Raw genomic sequence first — 17279 nt, forward strand, 5'->3', positions numbered from 1 at the left:
TTCTGCTCCCCAACCCACCTCCCTTAACCCAACACTTCTGCTGAACCAAGATCCCCAGATGCCACACCCAGGGCCCAAAACACATGAGTGTGTGTATGTGTGTGTACAGTAACGACAATGATCAAATCAGCAAACGGTATTGCAGACATCTTCAGCTCCAAGGTCATTCATATCTGGAGAACCCACACACCTCTTTCCTTAGAAAGCTGCATTAATACTTAGTCATTTGGGGAGCTGCAGCCCACTTATGCCTAATCACTGAACTGTTGAATAGCAGTGGGATGGGCTGGATTAGCTTTGCTGAGCAGGTTAGAAATCCAGTACTAAGCTCTGTACATGGAAGTCCAGAATTCTGGAACAGGGAGGTTCAGCTCAGAGGGCAGGTGACAGCAGGAAGTTGGGGAGGCCAGGAGTTAGACAAGGAAAGGAAACAGATATCCAGGGAACACTCAGTCTGTGCAGCTGCTATGTGAAGCTTTCATCCCATCACTCCCTTCCTTCCCCATTGAATCAAGAATGTTTATTATCTTAAGAGGAGTGCAGACACCACCTGAAATAAAGAGGTCATAGTTTGAGTCTTTCTAGAAACAGTAGTCTTAGAACCTGGCTATGGAGGGGGAAAAAAAAAAAAGTTTCTTAATTCCAGAATCTTCCTTTTACATATCAAGGGAAAAGTCTAAACCTGGAGTTTATCATAAGTGATTGGGAGATGGGATTCAGGAAAAGAAGTCAGGAAAGTTACCACCCCACTGGAGGCAGGCAATCTCTTTCATATCTGGAGGTGGACCCAAGGAAGGAGGGAGACTTGGCAAGAATGTGAATAGGAGAAAGACATTGACTGGGCTCAAGGATCCGGTGCCCTTACCTCTCTCAGCCCAAAATTAGAAGGTAAGAAAATAGCAATTCCAGTAGGCAAGGGGATAAGGCCGTATCAGAGGGAGTTTTGCTTTGCTGATGCTCTAAAAGGAGACTGTGGGACTTCCGTGGCAGTCCAGTGGTTAAGACTCTGCCTTCCAATGCAGGGGGTGCAGGTTTGATCCCTGGTCAGGGAGCTAAAATCCCACATGCCTCACAGCCAAAATATCAAAACATAAACTGAAGCAATATTATAACAAATTCAATAAAGACTTTAAAAATGGTCCACATCAAAAAGCCTTTTAAAATAAAATAAAAGGAGACTGCCTCAGCATACCTCCACACCCACCTGGAGCAGCTAAGATGGTGAAGAAAGATAAAGTAGCCATCAGGATTTCATCACAGAATTGGAGCTTCTGTAAGTGCTATGGGAACAAGATGTTTCATATTGGAAGAACTTACACAGATGTGGGAGGACTTGGGAAAGAGAAGGGAAGGAAGTGAGGGGGGCAGAGAAACAGGCACTATGGTGTCTGCTGCACATACTGGCATGTGTTGTAGTGCAGAGCAGAGCTTGCAGGGAAATCCAAGAAGCCGTTCCTGTCTGCTAAAGGGAGCCCACAGAGGGAGCCTCACTGTGGCAAAGAACATGGAAAAAAGAGGACAGTCTTGAGAGATGCTTGGAGGTGGGCGTGAAAGATGAGTAAAGGGAAGGAGAGGAGCCACAGAGGACCCCAGATTTCTGGCTCGAGTTCTGAGCAGACTGAGTGCAACCTACCAAGATGGGGACGACAAAGAGGCTGCAGCAGGACCAGAATGACAGGGAGACGGGTGAGGTATCGCCTCGGGCACCAGATATAAGGGTGTGCCAAAAACTCAGTAATCAAGACAAATAATGTTCCAGTGCAATATTTTTTAATCAAAATGAATGCCCCCCAAAATCCATGATTAACAAGATCACTATTACTGATTTTTTCTTTGCCTCTGGCTTCAATGTGGCTTGGCACCGTTACTGATCTGTCTATATTTAAAATTCTGATATTTTGTTCATTGTAGATTTTTTTTTTCTTTTGCATTCACTCCATTTTTAAAAATATTGCATTAAACTATTTTTTGGTGGCCATGGTTTTTACTGCTAAGTCACTTCAGTCGTGTCCGACTCTGTGCGATCCCATAGATGGCAGCCCACCAGGCTCCCCCGTCCCTGGGATTCTCCAGGCAAGAACACTGGAGTGGGTTGCCATTTCCTTCTCCAATGCAGGAAAGTGAAAAGTGAAAGTGAAGTCGCTCAGTCGTGTCCAACTCTTAGCAACCCCATGGACTATAGCCTACCAGGCTCCTATGTCCATGGGATTTTCCAGGCAAGAGTACTGGAGTGGGGTGCCATTGCCTTCATGTTTTTTAATGCCCCCTTAAATGTTGTACCTGGTACAAAGGCTTCACTCACTTCACCCTAGTCCCAGCTCTAAGAAGTAGGACTGAGAAGAGGTGGTAAACTGAGATGCAGTCTTGGATATATACAGAGATTAAATGAAAGGGCATATGTTACATGCCTGGACCAAAGCAAGTCTCTTTGGGTGCCTGGTGCAAATTCACCAGGCCTTACCACTTCAGGGCCTGCCAGTTGCCAGCACCCGCATTTTCTGCCTGAGGACTGTCTTAGCCACCAAGTGCAATAGGCTAGAAGCACTGGGTAGTTAACTCCCCCTGCAGCAGCCCTCAACCAATGATCCACAAGAGTACAAATAGCCCCACTCTCTCAACCTCCGATGGGGTAACTTTAAAGTGTACATGTTCCAGAGTCCTCGGGTGAGATTAAACTCCAACATGAACAATGTAATTGGCTTAATAATACACCTTTAAGCTCTGTCCCTTCCCCATCTCACTTCCCTTCCCTCCTACTGGTGTTTCTGAGGATTGCCTCTCAACTAAACTCCATGGCCTCACATCCTTGTCTCAGAGCCTACTTCTAGGACAACCAAACCAAGATCCACATGTGTCCTTCTTTCCCTTACCCTCATCTCTACAGGAACATGGAATATTCTGCACATACTTGGAATTCTGAGCATGCCCTGAGGGACCCCTGACCTCTGTGCACTCTCCTGGGAGGGAAGTCAGTAGGGGGGTAATTGCCAGCCAGCACTGAGAGGCCTGGATCTGAAATGCTCTCTGCTGTGTTTCTGTAATCTCTGCACCCTGAGTGGAAAAATAATTGGCAGATACCTTTCTCAGTCATTAATTCTTCACAACCAACACTGAGCCCTTGGGGCAAAAGCTGATTGTCTGCCGTTACTGCCAGCATGGCCCTGAATTCAGAACAGGAATCGTGACTCTCCCCCTCACTCTCTTTACAACCACTCCTCTGCCCTGGTGCCATCTTCCACCCACTCCCAGAGCCCAGGAGGGACCAGAGAAAGCTGTTGGTGCAGACTGAAGGCAGGAAATGGCCCTCCATCACTCGACTAAGGGGTTGAGTCAAAAATCATGGAAGCTGGAGAGTTTATGCTTCCTTTTTAGGAAAAACTTTTTCCACATTCACACTTTTTCCCATGATCTCCGTTTACACTTGCAACAACCATATGCACTAGGTATGATTATCACGCCCACTTTACAGATGAAAAGGCTCAGAGAAGGCAAACATGTTAGCTTAGATAACAAAGAGAGTCTCTCTTTGACTAAACTTGAATCAAGTTTCTCTGAACTCTCTTCCCAGCTAGGGCCTGATTTGAAGCTTCTGTGTTCATTTCTGCTAACATATACAATTTTTGCAAGAATCCTGCCAAGTTGGTTTAGCTAGAGCTCCCCACCCTAGATATCTGATCACATTCAATATTTGATCAGGTTCCCTCATCTTCTACCATCTCGCAGGCGATGACTAATCACCCTGGCCTGCCTTCAACAAGAATCCTGTTAGGTTGGTTTAACCAGAATTTCTCCCTTACTCCTGATGTTACTGCTCCATAATTTTCCACTTGTCAACCTGACACATCAGGCTCTTTGGCTGTAAATTACTTGTTTTCCTTACTATATTCTGAGTTGAGCTGAATCTCACTCCCTACAACAAAACCCCACTGCAGTAGTCCTTATGAGCTTGGGTGCGTGCTAAGTCACTTCAGTCATGTCTGACTCTTGGCGACCTTATGGACCACCACACTCCTGTGTCCATGGGATTCTCCAGGCAGGAATACATGAGTGGGTTGCCATCTCCTCCTCCAGGGGCTCTGCCTGACCCAGGCTCTCACTGGCATCTCTTTCATCTCCTGCATTGGTAGGCGGGTTCTTTATCAGTAGTGGCACCTGGGAAGCCCAGTAGTCCCTATACTTATTTCAATGTTCCCCATGAATTGAGTCTGCTTTCCCGATTTTTTTTTCAACAAGTGTGGTGAATAATTTTTTTCCTTCAGCATAGGTCACAGGATTTGGACCCTGGTCTGCTTGATGACAAAGACCATTCTCTTCCCAGTGTCATATGCTGTTTTTCTTCCTTCAGTAAATACTTCCTGAGCACCTACTATGCACCAGGCCCTATGCTGAGCCCAAAGGAGGACAAAGATGAGTAGGGAACATTGCCTCCCTCTAAGAGAGAGAAATAAAAACCTCCCCATTCTGCCCATTTTCAATTCTAGGGGCAGAGCTTCTTTTTTCCCCTTGTTTTGGCTGTGCTGGGTCTTCATTGCTGCATGCAGGCTCTCTCAAGTTGGGAGCAAGGGCTACTCTCTGGTTGTGGTGCGTGGACTTCTCATCGAGATGGCTTCTCTTATTGCAGAACATGGGCTCAAGGGCTCACAGTCTTAGCAGTTGTGGCACACAGGCTTATTTGCCTTGTGGCATATGGAATCTTCCCAGACCGGGGATGGAACCCTGCAATGGCAGGCAGGTTCTTAACCACTGGACCACCAGGGAACTATAGAACTTGTTTTTAAGACGTTTACATATACTCTATGGGGGCTTGAGCCTTACAAGGGTAAACTGGAGTAAACACAACAGAGATTTAGCTCACAAAGCCAAAATGTGCATTGCCTCACCCTTTACAGAAAACATTTGCTGACATCTGGTCTACCGGGCCATATACTGCAGAGAGATGCACCAATTTACTTACTTCTCAACTCAACTCTATGACCTTATCCTATAAACATGTCCATTTTACAGATGAGGAATAAGGCTCAGAGTCATGAGAGGACTTGGCAACACTGGCATAAAGTTGAAGACTTGGGTAATTCCCAAGCCCTCTACCCTTTCCTCCCAGACACGCCTCCAAGTCACATCCAAAACATTGATGGCCAAAGTTTTGAAACACTGACATTCACTCTTGAAACAGCCCACAATCCCCACCAGGAGTGGGCCATGGGGTCAGCCCTGGTCTCTACCCTCCCCATCTCCAGACATCTGCCAGGCTGCTCTTACAGCTGAAGTCCATCTGGTCGCCAACCCTGTATCGTGGTTTTCTCCAGCTGGTATCAAAAGGTCTTTCATGTGATAAACATACATTTATGTGCTAATACAAAATGTGAGGTCCCAATTAATTACTTCTATTGGCTTTATTATTGAATCTTTATGGGAAGGACAGAGGGACAATCACTGGGGTTGGCATGTCAGGGTGGGGCTGGTGAAAGCAAGGGTTGGGGGGGTGGGGGACTTGAGTGTTCTATGTGACAGAAGTGCCTAGATCAGTTCACAAGAAATCGACATCAATCCATTCTTAGCAGGGGAATACGCCCTGAAAACAGAGTTGCAAGGGGAGGAAAGTTGGTCAACCTGCACATGGCAGATGCTGAGCCAGCTGCTTCATCTTCTCAACACTCACCTGCACAGCCAAGGTCAGAGTGCTGGAAACACCTGTGCCTCTCTGCCCCAGAGCTTGATTTCTGGCTGCAAGAGACACTCAGCTACTAGGGCAGCTGGACGTAGCCCTCCCTCAACACAGCTAGCCAGCTGATGTACAGATTCCCCAGCTTCCTACCCCTCAGCTGTGAAAAAAAAACATTCTCTTCGCTAGGTTGAGGTGTGTTCTGCAGTGGCTCCCAGAGTCCCCGGGGGCATTAGGGCCCAGTGGCTCACTATGTCATCAGCCCAGTAACACACCCCTTATGGCTTTCTTCCCTTCCTTGTCCCGTATCTTCTCTCTCCTACCACTGTTTCCTGGTATCACCTCCCACATAAACTATTTGCACTTGAGTGTTGTCTCAGGGCCTCCTTCCAGAGGACTCCAAACTCAAATAAACACCAAGAATGTCACAAGCCATCTCATCTGATCTCACCACAGCCCTGGGAGTTGGAATCATCCCACTTTCCAGACGTGGAAACTGAAGAACTCAGAGAGGTTAAGTGATCAGAACTCTAACCTGACAGGCATCATCAGCAAAGTCTATAGAGTGCTCAAGAAAGGTTTACAGGGAGACGGGATTGGCGCTTGTCTTCTTGAGCACAGGTCAAAACTGTCCGAGACCCAGCTGAGCTCACTCTGCTCCAGCTACTACTCCCACCTCCAAGCAGCCATTCCCTTGGAACCCTCCATCAGTGAAGACAACTGGAATGGGATGGGAGACTGCTTCTAGAATCAGCCTGTCATAAACCATGAAGAACCAAGAGTTCTTAGCTTGCAGGAAGTCCATAGGGAAAAAAGTGGGATGGATGAAATCTGCATTTACTAAATGATAATAACCAACACGTATTTAGTGCCTACTATGTGCTAGGCACTGTTCTAAACGCTTTACCATATAATAACTTTAAAAATTTTTTACTCTTTGTGACAGGTGCTATTCTTTTCTCCATTTTACAGACAAGGAAACTGAGGCACAAAGAGGTTAAGAAATGTGTCCAAATTCACACCCCAGCAGATGATAGAGCTGGAAACAGAAGCCAAGTGGTAGGCTACACTACAGGCATGTAAAGCTTGTGCTTGCCCAACTTCAAAACTGAAGAACTCGGAGTCAGCAACGGAGACATCAATGCTTTTACGGATGAAGAATCTTACATGTCTGAAGCAAGGTCCTGGAGTGACACCCCACTGCGTGCAGTCTGTACTTGGGGTGCAGTAGGGGACAGATCCACATCAGGTTGGCTCCTTGGTTACCAGGGAAACTAGCAGATTGGCACACACCTCACTGCCCCTTTCATAAGAACTCAGTTGCTAGCTGGGCCTGGGGCAAGTATGTAGCAAGGTCAGTCATGCGAGCAGGGTATAGATGAAGCACTGGTCCAGCAGGAGAATACAGAGAGCAAGAAAATAGCCACCTTGGGTGGCCTGACCATACACCAAGTAATCTGGCTCCCCAGATATGCTTTTAATACTTGTTGAAAGATAAATGGAGGCACATTAAAGAGTTTATATGAGAAAAATGGATCCAAATTAGGCAGCAACAAACCAAAAAACGCTCTCTCCCACAGGGTCATTGGAAAGGCTTATACAGAGAAGGAGCGGAGGAAAAGAAAGGCTGCAGCTTACAGCCTAGTTGGTTGTGATGGGTTATCCTTACATTTCCATTTCTTAACCTCTAGACATATATACCTGATTAGGTTTTGGTCTGCTTACATAGGGCACCAAGGAGTTAGAGCCACTTCAGCCTGACAGTGTTCCTTGATTAATTAATTTCCTACTCTCTTCACTACACTCTGCCTGTAGCAGAACCTGAATTTCTCCTAATGGCCTATTAAAGGGAGACACCCCAAGAGACAGCGCCCCCATCAGGCCTGGAGGGCCAGAGCTCAATTTTGGCAGAACGAATAGGAAGTTCAGCTATGTCGAGTGAGGTGCAAGGCAATGAGGGGAGGCTTAACCTAGGCTCTCTGGAAACAAAAATGGTCGAAAGCGCCGGATGGTCTTGGTCTTGTTCCATGTCTTTTTTTTAAATCATTTTTATTGATATATGTGTGTTTGTATGTGTGTGCGTAGGTCAGGAAGCAACAGTTAGAACTGGACATGGAACAACAGACTGGTTCCAAATAGGAAAAGGAGTACGTCAAGGCTGTATATTGTCACCCTGTTTATTTAACTTATATGCAGAGTACATCATGAGAAACGCTGGACTGGAAGAAACACAAACTGGAATCAAGATTGCCAGGAGAAATATCAATAACCTCAGATATGCAGATGACACCACCCTTATGGCAGAAAGTGAAGAGGTACTCAAAAGCCTCTTGATGAAAGTGAAAGTGGAGAGTGAAAAAGTTGGCCTAAAGCTCAACATTCAGAAAACGAAGATCATGGCATCTGATCCCACCACTTCATGGGAAATAGATGGGGAAACAGTGTCAGACTTTATTTTTCTGGGCTCCAAAATCACTGCAGATGGTGACTGCAGCCATGAAATTAAAAGATGCTTACTCCTTGGAAGGAAAGTTATGACCAACCTAGATAGCATATTCAAAAGCAGAGATAATACTTTGCCAACAAAGGTCCGCCTAGTCAAGGCTATGGTTTTTCCAGTGGTCATGTATGGATGTGAGAGTTGGACTGTGAAGAAAGCTGAGCGCCGAAGAATTGATGGTTTTGAACTGTGGTGTTGGAGAAGACTCTTGAGAGTCCCTTGGACTGCAAGGAGATCCAACCAGTCCATTCTGAAGGAGATCAACCCTGGGATTTCTTTGGAAGGAATGATGCTAAAGCTGAAACTCCAGTACTTTGGCCACCTCATGCGAAGAGTTGACTCACTGGAAAAGACTCTGATGCTGGGAGGGATTAGGGGCAGGAGGAGAAGGGGACGACAGAGGATGAGCTGGCAGGATGGCATCGCTGGCTTGATGGACGTGAGTCTCAGTAAACTCCGGGAGATGGTGATGGACAGGGAGGCCTGGCGTGCTGTGATTCATGGGGTCGCAAAGAGTCAGACACAACTGAGCAACTGATCTGATCTGATGTGTGTGCGTTATGTGTGTTAGTTTCTCAGTCATGTCTGACTATGACCCCATGGGTTATAGCCCACCAGGCTCTTCTGTCCAAGGGATTTTCCAAGCAAGAATACTGGAGTGGGTTGCCATTCTCTTCTAGGGAATCTCTCCAACCCAGGGATTGAACCCAGGTCTCTGGCATTGAAGGAAGATTCTTTACAATCAGAGCCAACAGGGAAGCCCTATTATTGACATACAATTTATATACAATCAAATACACCCATTTTAAGCATCCACTTCAATGAGTTTTGGTAAATGTATACGTTTGTGTTCATACCACCATAATCATGACACAGAACTCACTCCAAAAATTTCCTTCCTACCCCTCTGCGGTCAATCCTCAACTTCAAACACCAGCCCCCTACAACCACGAATCTGCTTCCTGTCCCTTTAGTTCTGCCTTTTCCACAATATCACATAAGTAAACTCACACAGCATATAGGTGTTTGAGTCTGGCTCCTTCCAAAAAGTATGACACATTAATCCACATTGTTTTTTTTTTATTGCTGAGTAGTATTCTATTTTGTGAATCTGTCTACCCATTCACCTGGGCTGTTTTTGCTACTGCTAAGTCACTTCAGTCATGTCTGACTCTGTGCGACCCCATAGATGGCAGCCCACCAGGCTCCCCATCCCTGGAATTCTCCAGGCAAGAGTACTGGAGTGGGATGCCATCACCTTCTCCGACTGGGATTGTATTGCTACTGCTGCTAGTCGCTTCAGTCGTGTCTGATTCTGTGCGACCCCATAGACGGCAGCCCATCAGGCTCCCCATCCCTGGGATTCTCCAGGCAAGAACACTGGAGCGGATTGCCATTTCCTTCTCCAATGCATGAAAGTGAAAAGTGAAAGTGAAGTCGCTCAGTCTTGTCCGACCCTCAGCGACCCCATGGACTGCAACCTTCCAGGCTCCTTCATCCATGGGATTTTCCAGGCAAGAGTACTGGAGTGGGGTGCCATTGCCTCCTCCGGGGCTGTTTGTAGTTTGGGGCTATTATGGATAGAGTTGCTGTTTACATATAAGTACAAGATTTTCCTGGTTTTTGCAAAGATTTTCGTTTATTTAATTACCAAGTAACACATGAACACACTCTTCCTTTTATCAAAATAATAAGTAGAGTCAAAAGGAGGACTCCCTTGCACCTTGCCCTGGCAATGCTTCTCAACCTTGAACATGCACACAAATCTGCTGAGGAATCTTATTAAAATGCCTGTTATGATTCAGTAGGTCTGGGGTGGAGTCTGAGATTCTGCATGTCTAACAAGCTCTCGGGGAATGCTAATGGGAGGGAGGTCCACAGACCACACTTTGAGTAGTAAGATCCCAGGCCAGTATTTCCCAAGCATGGTCACTTGACCATGTGCTTTACAATCATGCAGGAGGATGTTAAAAATGCAGATTACCAGGCCCTGCCCCTCCCCCACTGACCCCATCTCTGAGGATAGAGTCTGCATAGCTTTGAATTGAAATTATGCTCACCAGTGTCCAAAGATCACTGCTTTGGGACTGGTTTTTGGAGGGCCTGACTGGATCTGTCTTGACCCTGCTTATGTTGCCTGAGCCCTGCACAATGCCAGGACCATGCAAAATGCCTTTTAAAAGACTTACTTCCCCTCCCTCTACTAGGAGGTGGGTTTTATGCCCTGGGCACACTCCTGGATGCTTTCCAAAAGGTTCCACTCAGCTTTTCTGCCCTACAACGTTAGAAGGCCATCATGTGACGCAGCTTTTGCTGCCAGGATAAGAGCTGTAGTGATAAGCATGAGCACTGACAAGGCATTCAGGAATAAGCTTCAGTTTAAATTTGTCCAAATAACAGCAACAGTGGAACTAATGATGGGGAAAATGTCTGCAAACTGAGCTCAGTGCCAGGTGGAAGAACAGAAACCTTCGTGCAGCAGCCTCAGGGAACCTCTGCGAGGGGACCCACCCTCGCCTCTCGTGGGGCTCTGACAGGCTTGGAGCCCACGGCACTGGCTGAAGTCTGCTGTGGCTTCTGTAGTGATACTTCTCAGATTTCCTCCCCAGCTTCGTGCTCTTCACCCGACACATGGCCAACTCAGATCTTCCTCATCAGCACTTCTGTCTCCTGGCTGCCCCAGAGTTGGAGCACTGATTCTGTGTCCACCTGCCCAGAAGCCCTGGATTTCCATTCTGCCACCTTGCCTGCTTCCATTCACAAGCACTGATTGCCACAGTGGGCTGTTCCAGGAGCTTCTCGATGCCAGTTTGGTTCCATGCAGAAGGAGAGGCAGGGCTGAGTGAGGAATCAGACAGCAGCCACCATCTGTGCCAATAGGGGCCACAGCTCTTAACTGGCCCAGAGAAAACTGTGGCTGCAGCAGCAGTGGGAAGGTCCAGACAAACCCAGGGGGGTGAGCTTGAATCTGAGGGCAGTGCCTGAAGAGGGTCACAGATGAGTCTCAACACACAAACATTCAGCAGCCAAGGTGACAAACAGACTTGAAAGTAGCCCCAGGAAAGTTTTTGGGGAAAGTAGACATTTAGCCAAAAGAGAGGATATGAACAGGAAGAGGGTCTGCGTGCTGCCCCCAAATATCTGAAAGACCTTCGTGTGGGAAACAGATGTGGTTACTGAACATCCTCAGGGGCACGCTCAGGACCGGAAGGTAGACAATTCAAGAGAGCATTTTTTTCCCCCACTATCTGTAAAGAATTTAATCACAGTGTGAGATGCCCTAGAATGGACTTATCTGCCTGTTTAGGCAGTGAACTCTCCATCAGGAGAGGTGTTCAAGTCAGGGCCAGAAAACCTCTGGGTACGTAAGGGCTTGACAATTAGAAGGTTTGGACTCAGAGACCTTTAAAGATCTATCACTGAGCTTCATGAGGCGCGGATGAAGCAGCAGGTGGAATTTATCTAATACTGTGATAGCAAATAGCCACCAGGTGGCGACAGAGCCACATCGTCCCAGCCAAGGAGCAATTCAGTAACTTACAGAAACTTAATTGGAAGTAAACAGACTGATTTAAATTGACATTTATGGGCAAAATCTATGAATCAAATCCCAAGTAGATCTTTGGTCCCCAGCAGGACCTGGGAGCTCTAGGTTAAGGACGTTATAATCTTTTTTGAGAGAGGTAATCTTAATTTTCCACTGAAGCACCACACGCATACAGCAAGGTACACAAATCATAAGCATACACAGCAATGAATTCTCACCAATAGAGCACACCCTTATAACTAGCACCTAAATCAAGGGAAAAATATGGCCAGAGCCCCAGAAGCCTGTCTAGTCACTCCCACAGACCCCATACCTGATTTCTAACACCATAACCTAGTTTTGCTTTCCGGTCTCACATACATTAAATCATATAGTGTGGATTCCAGTGGAATCTTAGAGGGTTACATCGTTGTGAGAGCCACTGATTTCGCTGTGTATGGTTGCAATTCCTTTCTCATTGCTGTGTGGTATGAATATAGTAGTATGCTCTGTAGCGTGAATAAACCACAATTGATTTGTTCATTCTCCGGTTGATGGTATCTGAGTGATTTCTTATTTGGGGGCTACTACATGTTATGCTGCTATGAATTTCTAGCACATTCCCTAAGGAGAGCATATGTACATGGTTCTGTTGCGTATATAATTGTTAGGCCATGGGGTAAACACTAGCAGCTTTCACCTTTAGTAGACACTATCAACAAGTTTTTCCAAAGCAACAGTATTAATTTGCATTCCTACCGACAATATATGAGAATTTTGGTAGCTCCATAGCCACCCCAGCCTTCTTTCTCTGTCTAGATAAGTTTGGGTGGAGGAAGTGTAGGATACTTATAGCTATAAAAAACCAAGACAACATATTAAAAAGCACAGACATTACTTTGCTATAGTTTTTCTAGTAGTCATGTGAGAGTTGGACCATAAGGCTGAGCACCAAAGAACTGATGCTTTCAAATTGTGGTGCTGCAGAAGACTCTGGTGAGTCCCTTGGAAAGCAAGGAGATCAAATCAGTCAATCTTAAAGGAAATCAATGCTAAATAATCACTGTAAGGACTGTTGCTGAAGCTCCAATAATTTGTCCACCTGAGGCAAAGAGCTGACTTATTGCCCCTTCATTGCCAATTCAAAGCCCCTGATGCTGGGAAAGATTGAAGGCAAAAGGAGAAGTGGGTGGCAGAGGGTGAGATGGTTAGATAGCGTCGTCGACTCAATGGGCATGAATTTCAGCAAACTCTGAGGACAGAGGAGCCTGGTGTGCTATAGTCCGTGGGGTTGCAAAGAGTTCAGACACAATTTAGTGACTGAACAAGAAGGACAACAGTACACCTCTTACCCTCAGATGAGAGTGAGTGTCTGGGCAGCATGAGTGGGTGAGCACGAGCCAGGAGGAGGAAGATTCCGTCCACCAGGGTGTCCTGATGAGCCCTCTGGAGCATAGGTGTCTGTTGAATGAAGAGCCTCCCTTCACAGGCTCTGAACAATTACCAGACTAAGCACTTACTGTGGGCCTGGCACCTTCCTTTATGCTGGGGATACAGCAGTGAAGAGACAGACAACACCCCCACTCTAATGACACATATACTGTAGTGGGGGTGGGAGAGAGTAAATAAACACATGTCACATGGTGAAAGTTTAATATTGTTGTTGAGTCGCTAAGTCATGTCCAGTTCTTTTCGACTCCACAGACTGCAGCCCACCAGGCTCCTCTGTCCATGGGATTTCCCAGGCAAGAATACTAGAGGGGGTTGCCAATTTCCTTCTCCAGGGGATCTTCCCAAACCAGGGATCGAACTCAAGTCTCCTTCATTGCAGGTGGATTCTTTACCACTGAGTTTAATAAAGAAAAATAAAAGAAGGTAAGAAAATATAGTGTGCAGGAAGGGATGCTGTTTTTTATATATATACTTATTTATCCATCTATTTGGCTATGTTGGATCTTAGCTGTGGCACCGGGATCTTCATTGCATCATACAGGATCTTTTGTTTATCAGTTCATGGACTCTCTGGACTTCCCTGGTGCCTCAGACGGTAAAGCATCTGCCTACAATCCGGGAGACCAGGGTTCAATCCCTGGGTTGGGAAGATCTCCTGGAGAAGGAAATGGCAACCCACTCCAGTGTTCTTGTCTGGAAAATCCCATGGACGGAGGAACCTGGTAGGCTATAGTCCATGGGGTCGCAAAGAGTCAGACATGACTGAGAGACTTCACTTTCTTTTTCTTTCATGAACTCTCTAGTTGTGGCCCCCAGGCTTAGTTGCTTGGTGGCATGTGGAATCAGTTGCTTCCCAGCAGAGGGGATATCAATTCCCCTTACCAGGGCTCCAATCCATGTCCCCTGCATTGCAGGGGTGATTCTTAACCACTGGACAAGCAGGGAAGTCCCAGGATCCTGTTTTAAAGTGGGTGATCACAGCATCACCTCACATCTGTTAAAACTTGTTCAGTCACTAAGTTGTGTCTCACTTTGCAACCCCATGGACTGCAGCACACCACACCTGTTAAAACGGCTATGATAAAAAAGTGAAGATGAGGGGAAAAGGGAGCCCCTCCCACTGTTGGCGGGAGTGTAAATTGGTGCAGCCACTATGGAAAACAATGTAGAGGTTCTTCAAAATATTAAAAATATTGCTATTGTATAATCCAGCAATTCCACTTCAAGGTACACAGTGTACCCAAAAGAAAAGAGAAAGCTATCTCAAAGGATATCTGTACTCACGTGTTCACTGCAGCATTATTCACAGTAGCTAATACATGGAAACAGCTTAAATGTATGTCAACAAAGGAATGGATAAAAAACATGTGGGGGATATGATATATATACACACACAATGAAATGTTATTTGGCCATAAAAAAGAAAACCCTGCCTTTGCTACAACACCAGGGGACCTTGCGGGCACTATACTAAGTGAAATGTGAGATAGACAAAGACAAATGTTCTTACTTACACACAGAATCCAAAAAAGTTGAACTCATAAAAACAGAACAGAAGAGTGGTTGCCTGGGGCTAGAGAGTGGGAGAAATTGGAAGATGTAGGTCAAAAGGTACAAACTCCCAGCTGTAAGATGAATAAGCTCTGGGGAATCTCATATACAACATGGTGACTATATTAATAATACTGTATTAACAACTTGAAAGTTGTCAAGAGAGTAGATCTTAAAAATCATCACCACACACACCTTCCAAAAATGGTTATTATGTGAGGGGAATGGAGGTGAGGGGTGTTAACTAACCTTATTGCGGTAATTATTTTGCAATATATACATGTATCAAACCATCACACTGTACATTTTAAACTTACATGTTATATGTCAATACTGTCTCAATAAAACTGGAAAAAAATAAAATAAAATGAGTGGTTAGAGAAGTGACACAGTGATTTTGAGCAGACGCAGAAAGTGAGGGAACTATCAGAAAAGAGAGCTCCAAAAATCGGGAGATGGTCAATGCAAAGGCCCATGTGGTAGGTGGGTACTTGGCACACTCAAGGCACAGGAAGAAGCAAGTGGGAGGAAGAGTAAGGAACAGCAGGAAAGCATTAGGAGGGAAATGATTGGGTAGGACCCACCTCCGAGAATGATCAAAGACAACTACAAACCCAACCCTTATAGACATGTATGTTCATATATAGGATTGAGGCATCTTTACAAACACCTAATTTGGGTCAGAGATAGGCAGACTTTCTGTGAAGAACCAGCAAGTAGGCTTTCTGGGCAGGCTCTGCTATTCAATACTGCTGTTGTGACTTAAGAGCAGACAACAGGTAAATGGGTGTTGAGGTGTTTCAAAAGAACTTTATTTACAAAACTCAAAGGCAGGCCTCAAAAACGACAGAATGATCTCTGTTCGTTTCCAAGGCAAACCATTCAATATCACAGTAATCCAAGTCTATGCCCCAACCAGTAACGCTGAAGAAGCTGAACGGTTCTATGAAGACCTACAAGACCTTTTAGAACTAACATCCCCAAAAGATGTCCTTTTCACTATAGGGGACTGGAATGCAAAAGTAGGGAGTCAAGAAACACCTGGAGTAACAGGCAAATTTGGCCTTGGAATACGGAATGAAGCAGGGCAAAGACTAATCGAGTTTTGCCAAGAGAACGCACTGGTCATAGCAAACACCCTCTTCCAACAACACAAGAGAAGACTCTACACATGGACATCACCAGATGGTCAATACTGAAATCAGACTGATTATATTCTTTGCAGCCAAAGATGGAGAAGCTCTATACAGTCAACAAAAACAAGACTGGGAGCTGACTGTGGCTCAGATCATGAGCTTCTTATTGCCAAATTCAGACTTAAATTGAAGAAAGTAGGAAAAACCACTAGACCATCCAGGTATGACCTAAATCAAATCCTTTATGATTATACAGTGGAAGTGAGAAATAGATTTAAGGGACTAGATCTGATATATAGAGTGCTTGATGAACTATGGATGGAGGTTCGTGACATTGTACAGGAGACAGGGATCAAGACCATCCCCATGGAAAAGAAATGCAAAAAAGAAAAATGGCTGTCTGGGAAGGCCTTCAAATAGCTGTGAAAAGAAGAGAAGTGAAAAGCAAAGGAGAAAAGGAAAGATATAAACATCTGAATGCGGAGTTCCAAAGACTAGCAAGAAGAGATAAGAAAGTTTTCCTCAGTGATCAATGCAAAGATATAGAGGAAAACAACAGAATGGGAAAGACTAGAGATCTCTTCAAGAAAATTAGAGATACCAAGGGAACATTTCACGCAAAGATGGGCTCAATAAAGGACAGAACTGGTATGGACCTAACAGAAGCAGAAGATATTAAGAAGAGGTGGCAAGAATACACAGAAGAACTGTACAAAAAAGATCTTCACAATCAAGATAATCATGATGGTGTGATCACTCACCTAGAGCCAGACATCCTGGAATGTGAAGTCAAGTGAGCCTTTGAAAGCATCACTACGAACAAAGCTAGTGGAGGTGATGGAATTCCAGTTGAGCTATTTCAAATCCTGAAAGATGGTGCTGTGAAAGTGCTGCACTCAATATGCCAGCAAATTTGGAAAACTCAGCAGTGGCCACAGGACTGGAAAAACCATAGCCTTGACTAGACGGAAGCAAGAGAGTTCCAGAAAAACATCTATTTCTTCTTTATTGACTATGCCAAAGCCTTTGACTGTGTGGATCACAATAAACTGTGGAAAATTCTGAAAGAGATGGGAATACCAGACCACCTGACCTGCCGCTTGAGAAACCTATATGCAGGTCAGGAAGCAATAGTTAGAACTGGATACGGAACAACAGACTGGTTCCAAATAGGAAAAGGAGTACGTCAAGGCTGTATACTGTCACCCTGCTTATTTAACTTATATGCAGAGTTCATGATGAGAAACGCTGGGCTGGAAGAAGCACAAGCTGGAATCAAGACTGCCAGGAAAAATATCAATAACTAACCTCAGATATGCAGATGACACCACCCTTATGGCAGAAAGTGAAGAGGTACTCAAAAGCCTCTTGATGAAAGTGAAAGAGGAGAGTGAAAAGGTTGGCTTAAAGCTCAACATTCAGAAAACAAAGATCATGGCATCTGGTCCCATC

The 17279-nt window shown here is 45.3% G+C and overlaps 2 long non-coding RNA genes across 3 annotated transcripts in view; both read right to left on the reverse strand.

The window, feature by feature from the left end:
• The window catches only part of LOC132346971 (uncharacterized), a 56649-nt gene that overhangs the window by 33060 nt on the left and 6310 nt on the right, over positions 1 to 17279 (reverse strand). The window lies entirely within an intron of this gene.
• Positions 5321 to 6372, reverse strand: LOC112449382 (uncharacterized). 2 transcript variants are annotated; one of them, XR_009496825.1, is made up of 3 exons: positions 6198 to 6372; positions 5660 to 5822; positions 5321 to 5572 (listed from the first exon to the last, which is right to left on the reverse strand). It is a non-coding gene; the product is annotated as an uncharacterized lncRNA (long non-coding RNA). The 2 variants fall into 2 exon arrangements; XR_003037957.2 differs by having other exon boundaries at positions 5324 to 5572; positions 5660 to 5724.

This window comes from Bos taurus, chromosome 13 (genome assembly GCF_002263795.3).
Source record: "Bos taurus isolate L1 Dominette 01449 registration number 42190680 breed Hereford chromosome 13, ARS-UCD2.0, whole genome shotgun sequence".
Lineage (NCBI taxonomy): Eukaryota > Metazoa > Chordata > Mammalia > Artiodactyla > Bovidae > Bos > Bos taurus.